This window comes from Phacochoerus africanus, chromosome 2, assembly GCF_016906955.1.
Source record: "Phacochoerus africanus isolate WHEZ1 chromosome 2, ROS_Pafr_v1, whole genome shotgun sequence".
Lineage (NCBI taxonomy): Eukaryota > Metazoa > Chordata > Mammalia > Artiodactyla > Suidae > Phacochoerus > Phacochoerus africanus.
The window spans coordinates 27795831-27815314 of NC_062545.1; the positions used below are offsets into that span (position 1 = coordinate 27795831).

The following is a 19484-nucleotide window of genomic DNA, read 5'->3' on the forward strand; positions in this document are numbered from 1 at the left end:
TTGAGGAAACATTTACCAACCTAATACAATTGCCTTGAACAATAAAGAGATAAAAAAGCTTTACTGTATGTGACCCATTATATATTTTAGAGTCTATTTGTTATTGTGGCCTATTTTATACTCCCTAGTACATTTGCCAATTAATTACATTACTACAACTTTCTTCATTTTGTCCTTCAACATACAGTTTTGAGTAAAATTTCAACTTCCCTTTGTGTTAAATTCCATATACATATCTGCTATTGTACAGCATTCATCTCATTCCATTAATATCTAATTCACTAACTTAATGTGTACCAAAGACATGCGGAGACTAAATTATATTTTTCCAGTGACTTTTATGCTATTTTTTTCTCCAGTTTTCAGTTTTATACACCAGATGGTTGCCAGCTGGATCCCTGTGAATAAATTATAAATGACCAACAATGATAAATATTTTTATGGCTCCTGCTCTTAAATGATACTTAAGCATGTTGCTGAACTTATTTTCAAAGAAAGAGCATCTCATCCTAGGGGCAACAGATCGTCTCATATGCTACTGCCAGAGAGATCTCTCTGGAGTAATTGATATAACTGATGGAGACCGAGTATATCTAGGCAAAGCTAACGGATGGGTTGTGTTGGCAGAAATTAACTTAGTTGCAGTATAATGTTAACCTTTTTTGTTGTTGTTGTTATGGACATTAAAAAAACGGCACAAACACTAGAAAAAGTCAGGTCCATGATTGTATAATTCTAAAATTGAATTAAAAATTGAGTCAGTGATGTTAATTTTTAACCTAACTAGCTAGATCCCAATATGACAAAATGAATTTTGAAAATAATTACCTTGCAAGAGATCAAGCCATTTTTAGGCATATATATCATTGCTGGTTGGAATTCAGTGTAAAGATTCCTTTTAAATGGAAGCAAACAACTTAACATTTATTGCTTTCTCACCAAATTGCAGCACTCCCCTTCAGTGTTCAAGAGAAGAACCACCAAGCAAAAACAGCACTATAGGGCCCACTGGGAAAAAAGAAGAGAAAAAGAAACAAACTCAAAGGTTCCCTCTGAAAGCAAGTATCCCCCTAACAGTAATTTAGAATTAGGTTTATTGAGAATGTGGTTTTACTAATGGATACTTTACTTTTCTGTTAAGAGTTTTGTAAGAACCACATACAAAAAAAAAAAAAATCTTTCCTTAGATATTATCTCATTATCTTACATGATTCAAGCAAAATTAAATGGTCTAAAATTAAAATTTTTTCTACTATAAAAGTAATGCTTTGGAGTTCCCGTAGTGGTGCAACAGAAATGAATCCAACTAGGAATGATGAGGTTGCAGGTTTGAACCCTGGCCTCGCTCAAAGGGTTAAGGATCCGGCATTGCTGTGAGCTGTGGTGTAGCTTGCAGACGCGGCTCGGATCTGGCGTTGCTATGGCTCTGGCATAGCCGGCAGCTGTAGCTCTGATTAGACCCCTAGGCTGGGAACCTCCATATGCCTCAGGTGTGGCCCTAAAAAGACCGAAAAAAAAAAAGGATTTTAGAAAAAAAAGTAATGCTTATTGTAGAAATTTCAGAAAGTACAGAAAACCAAAGGAAGAAAATTGTTTAAAAATCACCTATAATGTGAACATCCAAATGGAAAATAGAGTATCATTTTGAGGTTTCTTCTTTTCTTTTTTTTTTTAAGGGAAGAAGTATATTTATTGAAAGAGATACTCACTTCATAGGCAGAGTGTGGCAAGAGGGCCTTCTTATATATTTCTGTATGAACATACACACAATTTTTTTTTTTTTTGCTTTTTAGGGCCACATCTGCAGCATATGGAAGTTCCCAGGGTAGGGGTTGAATCAGAGCTACAAGCTACAGCTGCCAGTCTACCCCACAGCCACAGCAATGCCAGATCCAAACCATTCCTGCAAACAACACCACTGAGCAAGGCCAGGAATCAAACTTGAATCCTCATAATCCTACTCGGGTTCTTTACCGCTGAGCCATGATGGAAACTCCCATATAACTTTTAAAATAGGGTTTTTTAAGGTTTTTTTTTTTTTCATAATCTTCAATTGGATTGACTAATAGATAAAAGAGACAATCTTGTCTTCGTTGAATTTCTCCAAGGAGGCTTTGTATTTTATTTCTTTGTGATTTTCATGAGGCCCAAGCCTACATTATTTTTGGTCTGAAGTTTAATGACTCTTTTTCTGAAAGCTGGTAGCTGAGTATCCACAAAACCTTTGCCTTCTCAGAGTCAAGTTCATACTATTGCTCTAATTTATTACATCAAGATGTTGAATGTTGAAGAGGAAAAGGGTAAAGCAAACAAGGTGAAAGCCCCTTACAACTTGTAAATACTGACCTTGCCTTCAGAAACAAGCCATTTTCAAACAAAATGATAAGTGGGCAAGTGATCTTTAGCTATAAGGGGAAAATCCAGGCCTGTTGGGTAGAACCCATCTATCCCCTAAACTACTCAGAGACACAACTGACGCTGCAGTTTTCCAGAAGGTTAGAGCTGCTTAGTAATTTGAAAGACATCCATTCAGACTGCTTCCAGCATGACTGCTCACAAAATACTCCCCAACAATGTTTTCTGACCTAACCTCAAACACATCTGGTAGGACGATCTTTGTAATCTCCTATCCCAATGCTGCAAATTATCAACCAAGAAGTAGGAGAAAGAACATAGGCTTTGATTAAACTGAAAAATGTTGATTTCTTCATCAATAAAGTGGAGCTTGATAATACATTTCTTTGAGGATAGTTTGTGAACATCATATAAAATTATTAACACAGAATATGGCACCAAGTCATTATTTAATAGATTTACCTCCATTTCCATCAATCTATTCCCAGTCTTTAAAGCTAAGGATAGTTCTGTTTACTGTGTAAATTGACCCCTTTTAACATTTCTAGAGAAACAAAGGAAAGCTAACCACTTAACAATTATTTCTTCAAATATTTTAACTTTCCCAAGTGTTTCTTTGACTTGAGATTTTTTTCACCCCAGTCATTTTAATAAGATCAGTTTTCTTAATTTTGGAGCTTTTTAAGTTCTTGTTGTTTACTTCTTACCATTTCTGAAGTGCAGAAAGAGCTGATAACTTTCTGGTTATTCTGTTTTAGGACTCAGTCACTTTTGCATTTGTTTCCGAAGTCTGGGTACTTTCTTCATGGCTCACTTTTTTCACTCGTTTTTTTCTTTAAATAGCATTTAGTAAAGAATTATGAATGAATTGGAAGGTACTTCATAATTTAACTTACACAGAAAATTTGTTTTAAATCAAAGAAATATGTAAATTGAAGTAAAGTCATGATGAATTTTTTGAGAATGCTATATCTGTAATTGTTGTAGTGATTATGGACACTAAAAATTAAACTAAGTTTATGATATAATCAAAAAACATATTTCATTATTATTATTTTTTTTATGGCCACACCTATGGCATATGGAAGTTCCTGGGCCAGGGGAACTTGAATATGAGCTACAGCTGCGGCAACATCACTGCACTGGGCCAGGGACTGAACCCATGCCTCAGCAGAGACTTGAGCTGATGCCACAGTTGAACTCTCAACCCACTGTGCCATAGTGGGAATTCCATTATTTTTAAGATGTACTTTTTGCATGTTTTAACAACTTTACAACTGAGATGTTCATAATAATTGAGCAACACTATTCATGTGCTGCGTTTTTTCTTTCTTACTGGTACTAAAATAATAGCGCATCTTAACAACTGGCATTTTAGATTTGGTGATATATACTACAATTATTTTATAGAACAAAGAATAACATTTTGGTTTCTGTAGTAAATAAATATATACTGAACATAAGACTTATAATATTAGAAATAAGTAGTTAAAGGAAGGCTTTGACTTTTCCATTAAAGAAAGAAAAAATTTGTGCTACATTGAAATTGGTTACAGATTGACTATATATGTATATTTTCATTATAAAGTTTTTCACTAGTTCATTAGAAAATTCTAATGCAGTTTTCTTTATGAATGTCTATGGGATGGGGAGTCAAACTGTTGGGTCTCTGATAATATTCGCAGAAAACCTAAGGTAACATTCAAAGTAGAAGTGTTAAGACCCTGTATAAGATCATACAACATACTGGAAAGGGCGAGCCATTTGCAAAGATAGCCAGACTTTTGCTTATCATCTGGATATCTCAAGACTCCCAGTAACTTCAAAGCCTGGATGAAGACTCATTTCCCTTCCTTACATTTGCTCTTAAAATCCGTTTAATTTCATGGGGCAAGGGTCAAGCATTTCCATAAACAAAGCATAACCCAAGGTTTGATGGAACAGAGAATTCAGGTGTGGCAGTGATAATTTATTTTCTGTCTTGATGAAAAATGTGCTGAGTAGCAGATTAAAATATGGCATCAAAATTCATCCAGTTGATTTCACCTACTTTTCAAAATTTGATCATTTTTTGGCATCAACATAACTGTTTATCTCTGATAAATGGGAGGACACATGCCTTCCATACAGGCAATTCATATATTTAAAACTGAGCTATCCTCTCAGAGTGATTATTTAATTCTGCTTTCTTTCCCACACCTGTCATCCCATTGTATATACCTTCAGTGGCTCATTTTTCTAATGCTTTAAACATTTAATTTCCAGTTAATGTGCACTCTAAACTCACCCTTGAGCTAACTATGCTTGAATGAGGATATCATTACTATATAGTCCCCTTGGACCAGTTGGTTGACACTTTCTGCACATTTTCTTACCGCCCCTTGCGTCTTTTCTTACAACACTAATAAATATACTAGCTTGAAACCCTCCCACATACTTTCATGTCACATCTATCCTTTTGCCTACCCTCATGCAATACATCATTGTGGCCCAGATATAGGAACTATTTAGCCTTCCCTAACATAAGTAGTTCTGTGGTATAGTGACAAGTGTTCCATGTGAGAGCTGGAGCTGGATGACCCCAAGACTGTCATTGCTAAGAAAGCATGGTAGGTAGGGTAGGGAGAAGTGGTAATATTACAATTTACCCTGTGCCTTAATCACACAAATGAAAGTGGAAATTTGAAATGAAAACTTGAATACTTAAAATTATAATTCTGCATTATTTCAACTAGCAAGACCATTTAATCATTACTTGAACACTGTGAAATGTCTAAATTTGCTTATTTTGGGGTAACACAGATAAATAAATATATATGTATATGTATATATGGTAGAATATGTAGTCTATTATCTAGAATAAGACATATGGAAATTATTAACTAGGTTATATATAACAGGAAAAGCACTAGGTCAGGGTGGTCAATATTCCTTCTATTATAAATGTTTATGTGGGTAAACACTGCTGTGGAAAGAAGATGGTCTTTACAGCCAGATGGACTTTCGATAAAAATCTTAAGTTGTCATGTGACTTTTGGCAAGATATTCTACCTCTTAAAGCTTCAATTTCCTTATCACTAAAAATTGGGGCTATATATTGAATGTTATACAGTAGTTTTGCTATCATAAAACATCATGCAAAGCAAAACTTTGTTCTTAAAAATCAATGTGCTAATGCCCAGAAATCAACCCACATACCTCTAACCAATTAATCTTCAACAAAGGAGGCAAGAATATACAATGGAGAAAAGATAGTCTCTTCAGCAAGAAGTGTTGGGAAAGTTGGACAGCCATAGGTAAATCAGTGAGTTAGAATACTCCCTCACACGATACACAAAAATAAACTCAAAATGGCTAAAGACTTAAACATAAGACACAATACCATAGAACTCCCAGAGGAGAACATTCTCTGACATAAATCACAGCAATGTTTTCTTACGTCAGTCTCCCAAGGCAAAAGAAATAAAAGCAAAAATAAACAAATGGCACCTAATCAAACTTACAAGCTTTTGCACAGTAAAGGAAACCATAAATAAAATGAAAACACAACCTTAAAGACTAGGAGAAAGTATTTGCAAACATGTGATTGACAAGTATTTAATTTTCAAAATATACAAACAGCTCATATAACTCAATTTTAAAAAAAGACCCATTAAAAAATGGGCAGAAGACCTAAATAGACATTTCTCCAAAAAAGACATCTAGATGGCCAATTAAGCACATGAAAAGATATTCAAAGTTGCTATTAGAGAAATGCAAATCAATCACACAGGTTAGAAAGGTCAACATCAAAAAGTCAACAAATAATAAATGCTGGCTAGGGTGGGTAGAAAAGGGAACCCTCCTACACTTTTGATGGGAATGGGAATTGGTGCAACCACTATGAAGAGCATTATGGAAGTTCCCTAAAAAAACTAAAAATAGAGCTACCATACCATCCTGCAATTCCACTCCTGGGCAAATATCTAAAAAGATGAAAACTCTAATTCAAAAGGATACATGCACCCCAGTGTTCACTGCAGCACTATTTATAATAGCCAAGACATAGAAACAACCAAAATGTCCACTGACAGATGAATGGGTAAAGAAGATGAGGTACACACTCACACACACACACACACACACACACACACACACACACTGGAATATCACTCTGCCATAAAAAGGAATAATTCCACTTATGGCAACATGGATGGACCTAGAGATTATCATATTAAGTGAAATAAGTCAGATAAAGACAAATATCATACGACATCACATATATGTGAAATCTAAAAAAATGATATAGATAAACTTATTTACAAAACAAACAGACTCACAGACATAGGAAACAAACAAGGAGAAGAGGGTAAGGAATTAATCAGAAATTTGGGATTAACAGATATATATTCCTATGTACAAAATAGATAAATAAGGACCTCCTATATAACACAGGGAACTATATTCGATATTTTGCAATACTCTATAACGGAAAAAATCCGAAAAGAATCTGGAAAAGAATCTGTATATATACACATATATATGTGTATATATAACTGAATCACATTGCTGTATATCTGAAACAAACACCACATTGTAAATCAACTATACTTTAATAAAAAATTTTTTTAAAAAAATCAGCGTGCTAGGCAAAATCACAATAAAAACCACAGAACCACGGGGCTTTTGGAAAAAATAGGTTTGGGATATAATATTCAAAAACTGCATCAGTTACACACACACACAAAGGAACCAAAGAACCTAACAAAAATGGTAGCAGAGGGAGTTCCCTTCGTGGCTCAGTGGTTAACAAACCCGACTAGTATCCATGAGGATGCAGGTTTGATCCCTAGCCTCACTCAGTGGGTTAAGCATCTGGAATTGCCATGAGCTGTGGTGTAGGTCGCAGACGCAGCTTGGATCCTGCGTGGCTGTGGTGTAGGCCGTCAGCTCTAGCTCTGATTAGACCCCTAGCCTGGGAACTTCCATATGCCGCAGGTGTGGCCCTAAAAAGGAAAAAAAGATGGTAGCAGAGTTTCACATGTTAAGTGGTTAAGAAGTACATAAATACTACAATAAAACAATATCTTAAAAATACCTGAAGTTTACTTGAAGAAGTGGTTATCATGAAGGTTGTGAGTTGTGAGCTATTGTGAAGTGGTAGAAGGAGAGTAAAGTGAAATCAGAAGGAAAGTTGTAATGTGAGCAGTGGATGGGTATGAACTAAAGCAGCTGGTAGGTGTTGGAGGTACTTATGTTTCAGTTTTTCTACCCAGCTCATGTTAGAGAAGTATAGTTCCTACATTCATTTAGTGTTTCCTGCAAATGAAAATGCACATAAGCATACTCTGTCCTTGTCTTTTCGACCTCATACACTTAAAGTACTTGCCTCTTGGTCTGGTAGTAAGCTCCAAGATGGTCCCCAATGATCTCCACCTCCTGGCACTCAGACTTTTGTGTCATTCACTTTCCCACTGTGCCAGGGGATGGTCTGGGTGACCAATAAAACACAACAGAGTGATGGTGTGTCACTTCTGAGAATAGCTTATAAAAACTGCAGCTTTTGTCTTGGGCTCTCCCTTCTCCCATCTCTGGGGGAAGCCAACCACAGTATGGGGACCCTCAGGCATACTGAGGAGAGGCCCATGTGATGAGGAACTGAGGTCTCTTGCCAACATACACATGTGATCATGGAGTGAATGTCCAGACTTCAGATGACTGTAGTCTCAGCTGCAGCCTGACTGCAACTTCATGAGCCAGAACCATTCAGATAACACCTTCCAGATTCTTGACCTGTAGAAACTATGTAATAATAAATTTTGTGTTTTAAGATGCTAAGCTTTTAAATGCAATAATAGAGAACTAATACACTTGATTTATTTCCTACCTCCCTGGTTGTTCTTTCTCAGTCTCCTTTACTGGTTCCTCCTCCTCTTTTAACAAATCCACAGAAGTGGAATTCTTAGGAGTTTATCATCTTTGCACTTTTTCTCCAAGCTGGAACTCCCCTTTGAACTGCAGACCCACATATTCGACTTCACACCTTGCCTCTCTACTTGGATGTTTCTTTCACACATAGCTCAAAACTATCATATTAAAAATGGAATTTCTGGAGTTCCCGTCGTGGCGCAGTGGTTAACGAATCTGACTAGGAACCATGAGGTTGCGGGTTCGGTCCCTGGCCTTGCTCAGTGGGTTAACGATCCAGCGTTGCCGTAAGCTGTGGTGTAGGTTGCAGACGTGGCTCGGATCCCGCGTTGCTGTGGCTCTGGTGTAGGCCGGAGGCTACAGCTCTGACTCGACCCCTAGCCTGGGAACCTCCATATGCCGCAGGAAGCGGCCCTAGAAATGGCAAAAAGACAAAAAAAAAAAAAAAGGAATTTCTAATTTCCTTTCTTTCTTCCAACCTGTTCATTCTTTCCCTCCCTATCATTCTCTCTTATCTTCCCAATTAATATAATGGTGTCAAAATCCAGTTAATCAAGGTCAAAACCTAGGGAGCAATATCATTCCCTCTTTTTTCTAAACCCCAATACAATTGGTCAGCAAGACCTGTTGATCCATTTGCAAAACATATTTACAATTATTTACATTTTCCTTTTCTCATATGACCATTGTTACCTGACCTAAACTACCAAACCATCCTCCTAACAATTCTCCCTGCCCACCATCAATCCATATTTCAGGAAGAGCAGCTTGAATGATCTTTTTCAAATAGATCATGTCACACCTCTGATTACAATCTTTCAATAACTTTCCACTGCAGTTGGAATGAAATCCAATCCACTTAATGTAGTTTACAGGTTTGCCTGACTTGCACTTATCTATTTACCTTCACCTTGAACCACCCTCCTCCTGATTCATTATGACCACTACTATTCTTTTCATTCCAAAAACAAGATCTTTTTTGCTCTAGGGATTTTGCACAGGTCAGTTTCTCTAACTGGAATATTCTTCCTTCTATTTTTCCTATTCCTTGTGCTTTAGTTCTCTTAAATCTTGTCTCCTCACAAGAACTTTTCCGATGAAGCAGCCTCTCCGAAGTGTTCCCCTCTCATGTTCTCTGCTACTTTTTGGTTTGAGACCTTGAATTATGTCTGTTTCCATGTGTTCTCTGTCTTCCTCACTAGAGTGGCAGCCTCTCAAGGAGCAGTGTCAGTGTTAATCTTTACCACTGCTCTGTCCTAAGCACCTGGCTCAGTTGCCTGTCCAGTGCACATACTTAATGTATATTTTTTAAATGAATGAGTGAGTGAATGAATAAGTGGTACAACCTCACCAATTCTTTGAAAGCTAGGCCTTCCCTCTTTTCCCACTGGTACTTTTCCCAGGAAGCTGTATTTTTGTTTCCTTTGTTTTGGGAGCGATGCCTGCTAGATTTTGAGTTCCAACAGAGAAGCAGCAATGATATCTTATTCCCATGATAACTGGAATGTTCTAAGTACTCAATAAATCAGTGGTTCTCAAACTTTAATGTGTGTGCCTGCCCTCACAGATTCTGCCTTAGTAAATGTGACCTGAGACTCAGTAAGTGTGTGTAGTGGTCTATTTTTAAAATAAGCAACTCAGGTTATTCTCTTCAGGTGGATCTTATATGTCACGCTTTGAAAAAAACCAACTGCCTATCGATATCTGTGAGGACTCCTCTTTACCAGACTTAATTTTTAGTTCTTATAAGCAATGAGGGTGAAATTTCAACACTCCAAGAAATCTGGAGAGCAAATGGTTACTGCCCCCCACCCCCAAGGTAATATTTTACCACTTTTGGATATCACTTCATTTTTTGAGTCCTCTGCTTATGTAGTTTTAGCCCTCTGCTTGTGAGATAAATCTGTGTTTCTTTTTACCACCACTCCTGAGGCATATGGAAGTTACTAGCCAGGGGTCTAACTGGAGCTGCATCTGTGACCTGTGCTGCAGCTCATGGCCATACTGGACCCTCAACCCACTGAGCCAGGCCAGGGATGGAACCTACACCCTCACAGAGACAACATTGGGTTCTTAAGCTACTGAGCCACAATAGGAACCCTGATAAATGGATTTTTTGAATTGTGTGGGTAAAACTGAGAATTTAGACTTTTTAGGGGACAGATACAGAGATATTTGTCTGCAGTTGCATAACTGCTTTAAAAGAGGGAGGTGCTTTGTTCCTTTTATAAACTCTCTCAAGGAAGAAATGATTTTTAGTGACAAATCTAATCTTAATTTCATTACCTCATTTTAGCTAGAATTTCTTCTCTGCTATTTATTTATTACTGCTGCACCTGGGGCATATGGAAGTTCCAAGGTTGGCGGATGAATCAGAGCAGCGCTGTGGTATACCACAGCCACACCAGATCCAAGACACAGCTGCAACTTACACCACAGCTTGAGGCAATGATGGATCCTTAACCCACTGAGTGAGGTCAGGGATTGAACCTGCTTCCCCATGGTCGCTATGTCAGGTTCTTAACTAGCTAAGCCACAACAAGAACTCCTCTGCTCTTTAGTAGTTATATTAAATAGCCAGCTGGCATAATTTTGGGGCAAAGATTTATGAAAACTTTGAAAGCATTACATGTTCCACTTGTTGGAATAATCTTTGTGAGAAAGATGCGCATTAACCTTGGTAGGACTTAGGAACAATAGTTAATGGTCACATTTTAATATTTTAATTTTTTTCAAAATGGAGGAATGAATATTAAGGAATAATATTCTAAGAAATAATTCTTGAATAAATAATTTTGGTAATTTTAAACTTTGAAAAAACCCTTCTGCATTCTTAGCAGGCAAAGTAGGACAGAAAGAGGAGGGGAAAAAATAGTCAACTTGTGTTCAATAGTAGGAAGTGAAACCGATTAGGCAAGAGGAATCACTTACAAATATGGAAAAAAGCCAGACCATTTGGGAAAATGTCTTCATAAATAGGCCTTTACTCAAAACAGAGCAAGAAGTTAAGGGTTCTTGTTTGTGAGCAACAGAAACCAACTCTGGTTAAGCAAGCGGAACCATTTACAGATACAGAAAAATGCCAGACTATTTGGGAAAATGTCTTCATAAATAGGCCTTTACTCAAACAGAGCAAGAGTTAAGGGTTGTTTGTGAGCAACAGAAACTGACTCCGGTTAACTCACTCAGAATAGAAATTTACTGAAAGTTATCAGCTAGCTCAAAGAATCAAAGCATGTTTTATCACAATTCAAAAAAAAAAAAAAAAAAAAAAGGAATCAATTCAAAACCTTGGGAAGGAGAGCAACAGAGGAGGCAGCAGAAATGATAACCAATCACTGGTTCCCAGGCAGTCTACTACTTAGGGAACCACTTTTGGCCCCATTTCCTCTTTTGTCTGCTTCTTACTACTACTGTTGGGTTCCCAATTTTACAATTCTCAGGTAGTGGGAAGATGTGACTCCAAATATTCCTCAACTTTAATTTCCCCAAATAACAAAACATTTCAGATGTTGTTCAGCTTAAAATGACAAAAAAAAACCCAAAAAAACCCCAAACCAAAACAAAACCCAAAAACCCAGTAGAATGAGGGAGTTTGCCTTAGTGGTCCAGACTTCCAACTCCATTTTTATTCCTATTGTCTTTGTCCTTTCAGATATGAAGTCTCTTCCTGTTCTCTTTCAACTTTCTTAAACAAAACAAACCAAAACTCTTGAGAATTTTATAAACATATTTACATTAAATTGTCAATGACCTATAAGTTAAAATTAGTTTACTAATTTATTAGATGTAAAATATTTCAGAATTCCTTTTGAATGTATTTATCTTATTAACAAAGTTGGTCATCAGTTTGCAATTTATATTTCTTTTTGGGACAATTTTCTATTTATTTTTATCCAACATCCTTTTTTTTTAAAAATCCAACATCCTTTTTGTTAAATGGGCTCTTGATTTTTTCCTGTGTTCCTTTCTACATTTGTATTTGTATTTTCAACAGGAAACAAAAATTTCATTACAAAGAATGGAGCTGTAATGGTGGAATTTTATATTTTAGGTCTTGAAAGAAAAATAAGACAATATAGTGAAGTACATAAAACATGATCTCAAATCACTATCTTCCAGTTTTGGAGGTTGGTAAAAGCAAGTATCACATACCAAATGGACCTAGTTCAAGAGAAGCCTGGACTGCTTTTTATTAAAGGATTTGTTCCAATGTATATCCTCTTCTTTGCTATTACAAGTTATTTAAAAGCACAGTTATACTGCTTCAGATAGAAAGGTAGCTTCATTTTCAATGCATTTGCAATAGAATTGCTGAGAAAGGCTTAAGATAATATCCTAGCCTGCAAAGCACTCCAGTTAGATTTCGGTTTATTTTTTTAAAACATGTTTAGGAGCTTTTAGCCCTAAGGGGTCCCCTCCCCCCTTTACCACAGAATAGCCATCAATGGTTAGGGTTTTTTTTTTGTTTTTTTCTTTTTTTTAAATATAGTTTATCCATTCAACAAATATTTGCTGAGCACCTACTAAATGCCTGGGACTTACCAGTGCACCACACAGGCCAAAGATTAAGGCTTCCACATTCTGATGGTGGTGGTGGAGAGCAGGCTGTACTAGAGACAACTGAGAATTCATCCCGTGCATATGAGGTATTTTTTCTAGTTGGGCTGATAAACTGGATTGTGAGAAGAGAATTTAAGCGCCGTGTTAAATTCACGACTAGGGCCCAATATTGTATTGTATTTACAATATTGTACTGTATTTAACTAACAGAAGACTGGTTTCACAACCTAGAAATCCCTTAGGGTAGTTCACGATCATAAACATTTTCAAAGACATAACCATTTTAGGCCCTAAGGAGTTAAACGCATCTAAATACTAACAGAAAATGTGCTACGGCTCTTATTTGAAATTCTATCCAAATCAAATGTCTTGCTTATTTATAATTTGATTTATATTTTTGACAGATTAGGCTGCTTCTTGGCCAGCATAACCGATTGTTACGCTTTGTGCCCTGCTTTATTTTTATGCTTGTGCCAACGTCCCTAGGAGCCTAGGTGGTGATGCTTTTTAACAATGTCCGAGGAAAAGAGGCATCCTCTGACGCAATCCGCCAAGACGGTCTAAGCCGCTCGGGAGTACTGCGGCGTGAACCCCGCTACAGGGAGTACAGTTGGTGTGAGGCCACTCAAGAAGGGGACTTAAGTCGTGGCCATTTTTCTACTGAGCCTTGGCATATTTTCTATCATAACCGACACTTCTTAGTTTCCAGTTGGCGTCCGGGAAGAAACTCGGCGCTTCCTGGTGAGGAGAGACGCGGTGTGCGAGTAGAGATGCCGCCTGCCTCCGCGTCTTTTCCTCAGTGTGAAGTTTTCTGTTTCTGGCGTGGTCTAAGCTCGCCCCACATAAAGAACGCACCAGACGAGGAAAACGTCGGGGCGACAGAGAAGTCAGAAGTTCCTCTGATGCCATGCAGAGACGCAAGCGCATTCTACCTTGCGGACTGGCGACCGCACGGCCTAGCAAAACACCCCTCCCACAGTTTACCGCCACCCTGGCGCAGGAGGCTGCTGAAGGCCGGAAGGCGGAGCCACTATATCCTCGCGCGAGACTAGCCACGCGACGTCCCAGAAGGCCTCAGGAACCATCTTAACAGCGGCCAGGGAGCCGGTTTAGGGCGGGGCGGTGGGCGGGGCCTGTCCAGATATTTAGCGGCACCGGAGGCCACGCCCCAAATCGGAAGTGACGGAGACGAGCAAGCGCGTCGAAGATACCTCTATGGTTTTCCTCCCGTGCTTGAGTCGGGAAATGGCCGCTGTGTAGTTACAACGGAGATAAGTCCTGGGAACCGTATTTCGGCGTGGCAGGTAGGCCTTGCGTTTCATTCAAATCACTCAAAGGGTAGTGAATGTCGACGAGGAGTCACTATTGTTGAGTCTTTTGTTGGGACGGGTGGGTTGGCGGCGACAAGACGATCCAGGAGACGTTACGCCGTTATTTATGCGTTTCTCCGTCAGGTTCCTTCAGGTTTTCGAGGCACCACGGGCCGAAAAGGTTGAGGGGGGTGGGGTGAGCAGCGAGAACGGTGCGCGCGCGCGCGCGGCGGCAAGTCTGGCCTGCGACCCACAGACCGCGCGGCCTTCCCATGCGCTTGCGCAGATTTCCCTCTTCAACCCTTCCCCCATTTCCTCGGTCCAGACCCCTGCGCGTGCCCGACCGAACGCTCGCCCCGCGCGCGCGCGCTTCCTCCTCTCCCTTCCCCGCCTACGGCTCCGGAGGCGGCCCGAGGTGTAACTTGTGTTCGCCTCTCATTGGCTGGAATCGTCACCCTTCTTCTAGGCCTTGGGGCTTTTGATAGAATAACTAACCTGATAGCCCCTTTTCGTGTCGTCTTTAAACTTCTTTTCCCAGGCTTTACCCTTCCTGTCGGTTTACCCCTAGTTTTTGTTATCCTACTTTGTTCAGCTTTTAATGACCATGGAATCTGGTCCTCGGTGTTACAGGAAAATTTTTTTCGTGGTTAATCTCTTCGAGTTCCCCTGATAACTGTTTTGAAGCGACAGTGCACTCTTGACTCTAGGAGTTGGTGCCTAGTTACATTTCCTAGCTTGGGTAATGGGCCTTAACCGATGGATCTGAGTAAGAGTGGCCCTGCCACCCTCAGGCCTAAAGGGCAGTTCTTCTGTAGTATCAGCGAAGCCATTGCCTTTCATAAGAGATTCAGCCCTTTGTACCGTGTTAGAGATGTTGTTGCAGCCGTGATTGGTAAAGTTGGTATAAATGGGTGAGAGTGGTGAGTTGAGATTAGGGACTTTGCCCTCATCATAAGTCTTTAATTGACTTTATTTATGCTTAAGACTTGTTAAAATCAAGCAGCAGTACTGGCAGCTACTTTTCTACGTCAAACTTTTTTTTAAAAAAGCATTTTAGAATTGAAAAAATAGAGACTAAAGTTGGAGGCAAATGACGTAAGTAGCTACTTCAGACTTGTATGTTTTTGCAGCAGCACCTTTAAAATTTTTTTTTTGGTATTAAGAAGCAAAATTTTTTGGGGAATTCCGATTGCAGTGTAGACAATAAAGAACCTTTACATAAGAAAATCTGCTACCAGTTTATTTGCATTTTTTTGTGATCCTAGTTAATTTGCAGTAACTAATTGATGCTAAGGTTTGGGTGTCTAAAATAACTCCTGGTGAACAACCTAAAGCCTATGTACTGATGGCATTAGCATCTTGTTTTAACAGTACTACTCTTTCACTGTTACATTGTGGTAGACACTGGAATCCCCCTTGATTTCATATAATTAAAATAGTAGCAAAGGAAATTTTTTGGCGAGAGCTGATTCTTGACTTGGAAGAACAATGATGTTTTAGGACTTGGAGAGAGACCTGTAAAAACTTGGCATTTGTTAGGCTCAGGTATTATTTATTGAATGACTTTCGTGGGCACCTAGCTGTACTAGATTAACTATGTGAGGAAAGACTTGTAGAAATGGAGAAAGTCTTTTCATTTCTACATGGAGCTTTGGATTGGGAATTTCCTCCAGAAACGACATTCAAAATCATTTTTAGTCAAATACTAGTCGAATTCTACTGTATAATTTACAGTAATTTATTTAATAACGAAGTAGATAAGGGAATCAAGAAGCCCAACTTATTTCTGGGTAGTAAGTGTAAATGTTGAGGTTGTAAAGTTAAGAACTTGTTCATTGTTCAATTCCACTTTCTTAATGGTCATCAGTGTTACCTCAGAGTCTTAAGTATTTTATAAATATTTTATTTGTTCCCAGGGCTGAGGGTGGGGGAGCAATCTACAAACAATGTAATAATAATACAGGCCTACATTTGTAAATTATTTTGGAGTTTTTCAGACACTTTAATTTTACTTGATCCAGTATTTCTCCATTTACGAAGTGGAGGCCAAAAGGGTAGAAAACTTTTTAAGGCCACTTGAACCAGGGAGTGGCACAACCTCGTCTGGAATGCAAGTTTTCTTTTTCTTAGTTCTGTGTGCCCTCCAACCCTCCCTTTTTGTTTTTTTTTTAAAGCAGGGTGATAAGAAGCTGGACAAAGAACTAAAAATTTGTGACTAAGCCTGTCATTTTTTAAAAGCTGTTTTACTTATGGAAATTTTCAAGCAGCAAAGTAGAATCTCAGAACTCTTTTCTCATCATCTGGGTTTATAAATATCAGCATTTACCAATTTTAATATTAACTTGCTTTTTTCCTGGAGTATTTTAAAGCAAAACTCCATCATTTTATTAAGCATTTCTTGACTTTTTTAATAATGCTGATTAATGCTATATTGAAAATACTAAACTTACTTATAGAAATCACTTGAAGCCAACTGATAGGTAAATGGCAGAAAAGACTGTCACAGACCGCTTTTACCAATAATGACAGTTAACGTTTGAGGGTGTACCATGTGCCAAACTTTAAGCTATTTACATTCATTAGTTTGGTTCATTTAACCTTAAACCTATGAGTAAGTACCATCATTAGTCTTATTTCATATCTGTGGAAACTGAAACTGAAAGAGATTGAGGTAATTTGTCCAGTGTTGGTCAAGCCAGAATTTCCAGTCTAGTCTATTGGAGTAATAGTCACAGGATGTTATTTTTAGGATTATTAAAGATGTGAATAGCAACAGATGTTTACAAAAATCTGGAGTCCAAATTCCCTGAATATGCTGAAATTAAGACTTGGCTCAAGTGTGCTTGATAGGGTGACCTAAAGAATCTATTTTGGGGAGCTTCACCTCCTGTATTTTTTTAAGTCCGGTTATCTTTGCTCTTTTCATCACATGTGTTCTAGCTGATTGTTATGTATTATTCCATAAATGATAGGCTCTGTTAGATATTTAATAATTTTCCTTAAAGAATAAAGCCTGGCTTATTCTCTTGTGTTCCTCACTGGGTGATGAATCAATTGGATAAAAGTGCGTGAAGCAATTTATTCTCTTTTTAGTCTTTTAGTAAATAATATTGGTTATAGTAAAGGAAGTTTGATTTCCCATTTTGAAGTGCATATTTGGTTATGGCCCCATCAGGTACCTTAAGGGTATTGAAGATCATAGGAGATCTTGGTCAAATTCTGGATTAACTGTTTTACACTCTGTGACAGTGGACAGCCTGAAAGGGTGAACAAGTCTCTTGTTTTCTCTTCCAAATTTGTGCTTCTTCTAAATCCTTGAGCCCAAAACTTGGGGCACCATTGGTTTTTTTTTTTTTTTTCTTGCTCCCTGCTCTGACTAACAACCTATGAGCAAGTATCGTTGACTCTACTTCTAAACTAGAATCTGGACTTGCCTCCTTTGTCTGTCTTTATTGCTGCCACCTTATCCAGGCAACCATTATATTGAACTTCAACCTTCTCCTTTGTCTTCCTGTTCGTCTCCATGTTGTTCATGCGCTGCACAGCAGCCATCTTAAAAATAAATGTGATCGTGTGTCTGCCCTGATCAGACTTTCCAGGGCCTTCCCATCACAGTTAGAAAACAATCTAGGCTCTTTACTCTGGGCTATTTTACTAGATACTGTTTGCTCTGATCCATTCCTCCCTCTCCTGCCTTGTATTATATACCCTCACCTTGATCACGGTGTCTCAGTCTTCTTACTGGCCTTTTTATCCTGAATTTGCTAAGTTTGTGTCTTTGTCTAGAATACTTTGCTTTTGGTGGATACTTGCAATGTTCCTTGTCTTTTAACTGTTACCTCCTTAAAGAGGGCCCAAGGACCCACTTTAATAGTCCTCCTCTCCACACTTAGTGCATCACTTTGAACATAAACTCCAAGAGAGTAGGGAACTTAATGTCTCACTTAAAATGCTGTATTTCCAACAGTAGAATAATAGTGTTTGGCATTTGATAGGCATCTTTGTAAATTTGAATTCAGAAAGCAGTTCCCTTCAGCTGAAAGATGGGGTTAAATATGTAGTTGAGATGATTTTATTGAAAGTGACCTAGCCAGTACTTGGCAGGCACACGATTTGCAATGATTTGTTGATTTCTGTTCCTTTAGTTTTGTTTTGGTTTTTTTTGGAGGGCAGGGAGCTTTTAAATAGTCACGTCTCCCATAATATCTAGCACAATCTACATAGTAGACTTTCATTTAAAAAGAAAGTAGGTGAGTCAATTATAGTTTTCGTACTATCTTAAATATTAGTAACACATTCTTAAATGTTAAATATTTATAAACTGTATTAAATAAATATTACTAAATTAATTGTCATATTTTTACATGAGATTGAGTTCTTAGTATGGATACCTGAATATATAGATTATGAACAAGAGTGTGTATCTACCAGCCTAACAGCCTACAGCCCCTCCTCCCTCACTTTGCTATTTCTAGTGTGTATTTTCTTAGAACTTGAAAAAAAATCATGAGTTGGAGTAAAGAGAGATTTGGCAGCTGGTTCTCTGGATATATAGAAATTAAAATGAGCTTTAGAATTGTTTAGGGGAAGTGTTGGCTAAAATGAGCTTTGTATCACCTCCAGCAATGAATCAGTAGTTTTGGACTTCTAGGTCAGAATAGTTTCATAACACACCAGTTTAGAAGATTAGAATTTTTCTCTGCCCTCTTGAGGTATTTGATTTTTTTTTAAAACTAAACGTGCAGGCACTTTAGAAATCTTTTTGTTTTTGTATCCATGATTTTTTTGGGGGGGGGGGCTAATTTTTATTTTGGTATATTTCCCTTAATTGCTGGGTTCCTATTCTTCCTGCCTATCTTGAAGTTCAAATTTCTTAATCCCCTCAGCTATAGGGTTATGGGTATTTAAGGGGCATGTTTTCATTCACTAATTTAATCTTATTTCTTTTAGTTTGTATTTTCATTTTTATTACATATTTTTAATTGTATCAGCTTGGTAAGATTCAGATTTCTGTATTAATTTTTTTTTTCATTTAAACTGGTTTATGAATTTACTGAGTATAGGCATGTACAATCTTGTAATGTTTAGTTTCTGATCTCTTAGTATTTTTTGACTATCTTTTGCACAGTTATCGATAATCACTGCATGTTATTCATAAGGCTAAACTTTTTAGTGACTACTGAAACTGCTTAACATTTTGTGCAAAATTTAAGTTTATTTACGTCGTAATGGTAAATTAGTTTAGGAAGATCATTTGCTTCCAGTAGATACTTGTTTCATCTATTGGCTGTTCTTTTATTGGAACATCTGTAGATGTATCAAAATGCTTTTAGGCACAAAGCTTAGAGT

At 37.8% G+C, this 19484-nt stretch overlaps 1 protein-coding gene across 5 annotated transcripts in view; it reads left to right on the forward strand.

Annotated features, from left to right (window-relative positions):
- Positions 1-13986: 13986 nt before the first annotated feature.
- Positions 13987-19484, forward strand: part of BCLAF1 (BCL2 associated transcription factor 1) — a 30688-nt gene continuing 25190 nt past the window's right edge. For all 5 annotated transcript variants that reach the window (XR_007133514.1, XM_047770118.1, XM_047770120.1 and 2 more), the window contains exon 1: positions 13987-14129. The gene's annotated coding sequence lies outside the window, so the exon portion shown is untranslated. The remainder of the gene's footprint in view (positions 14130-19484) is intronic.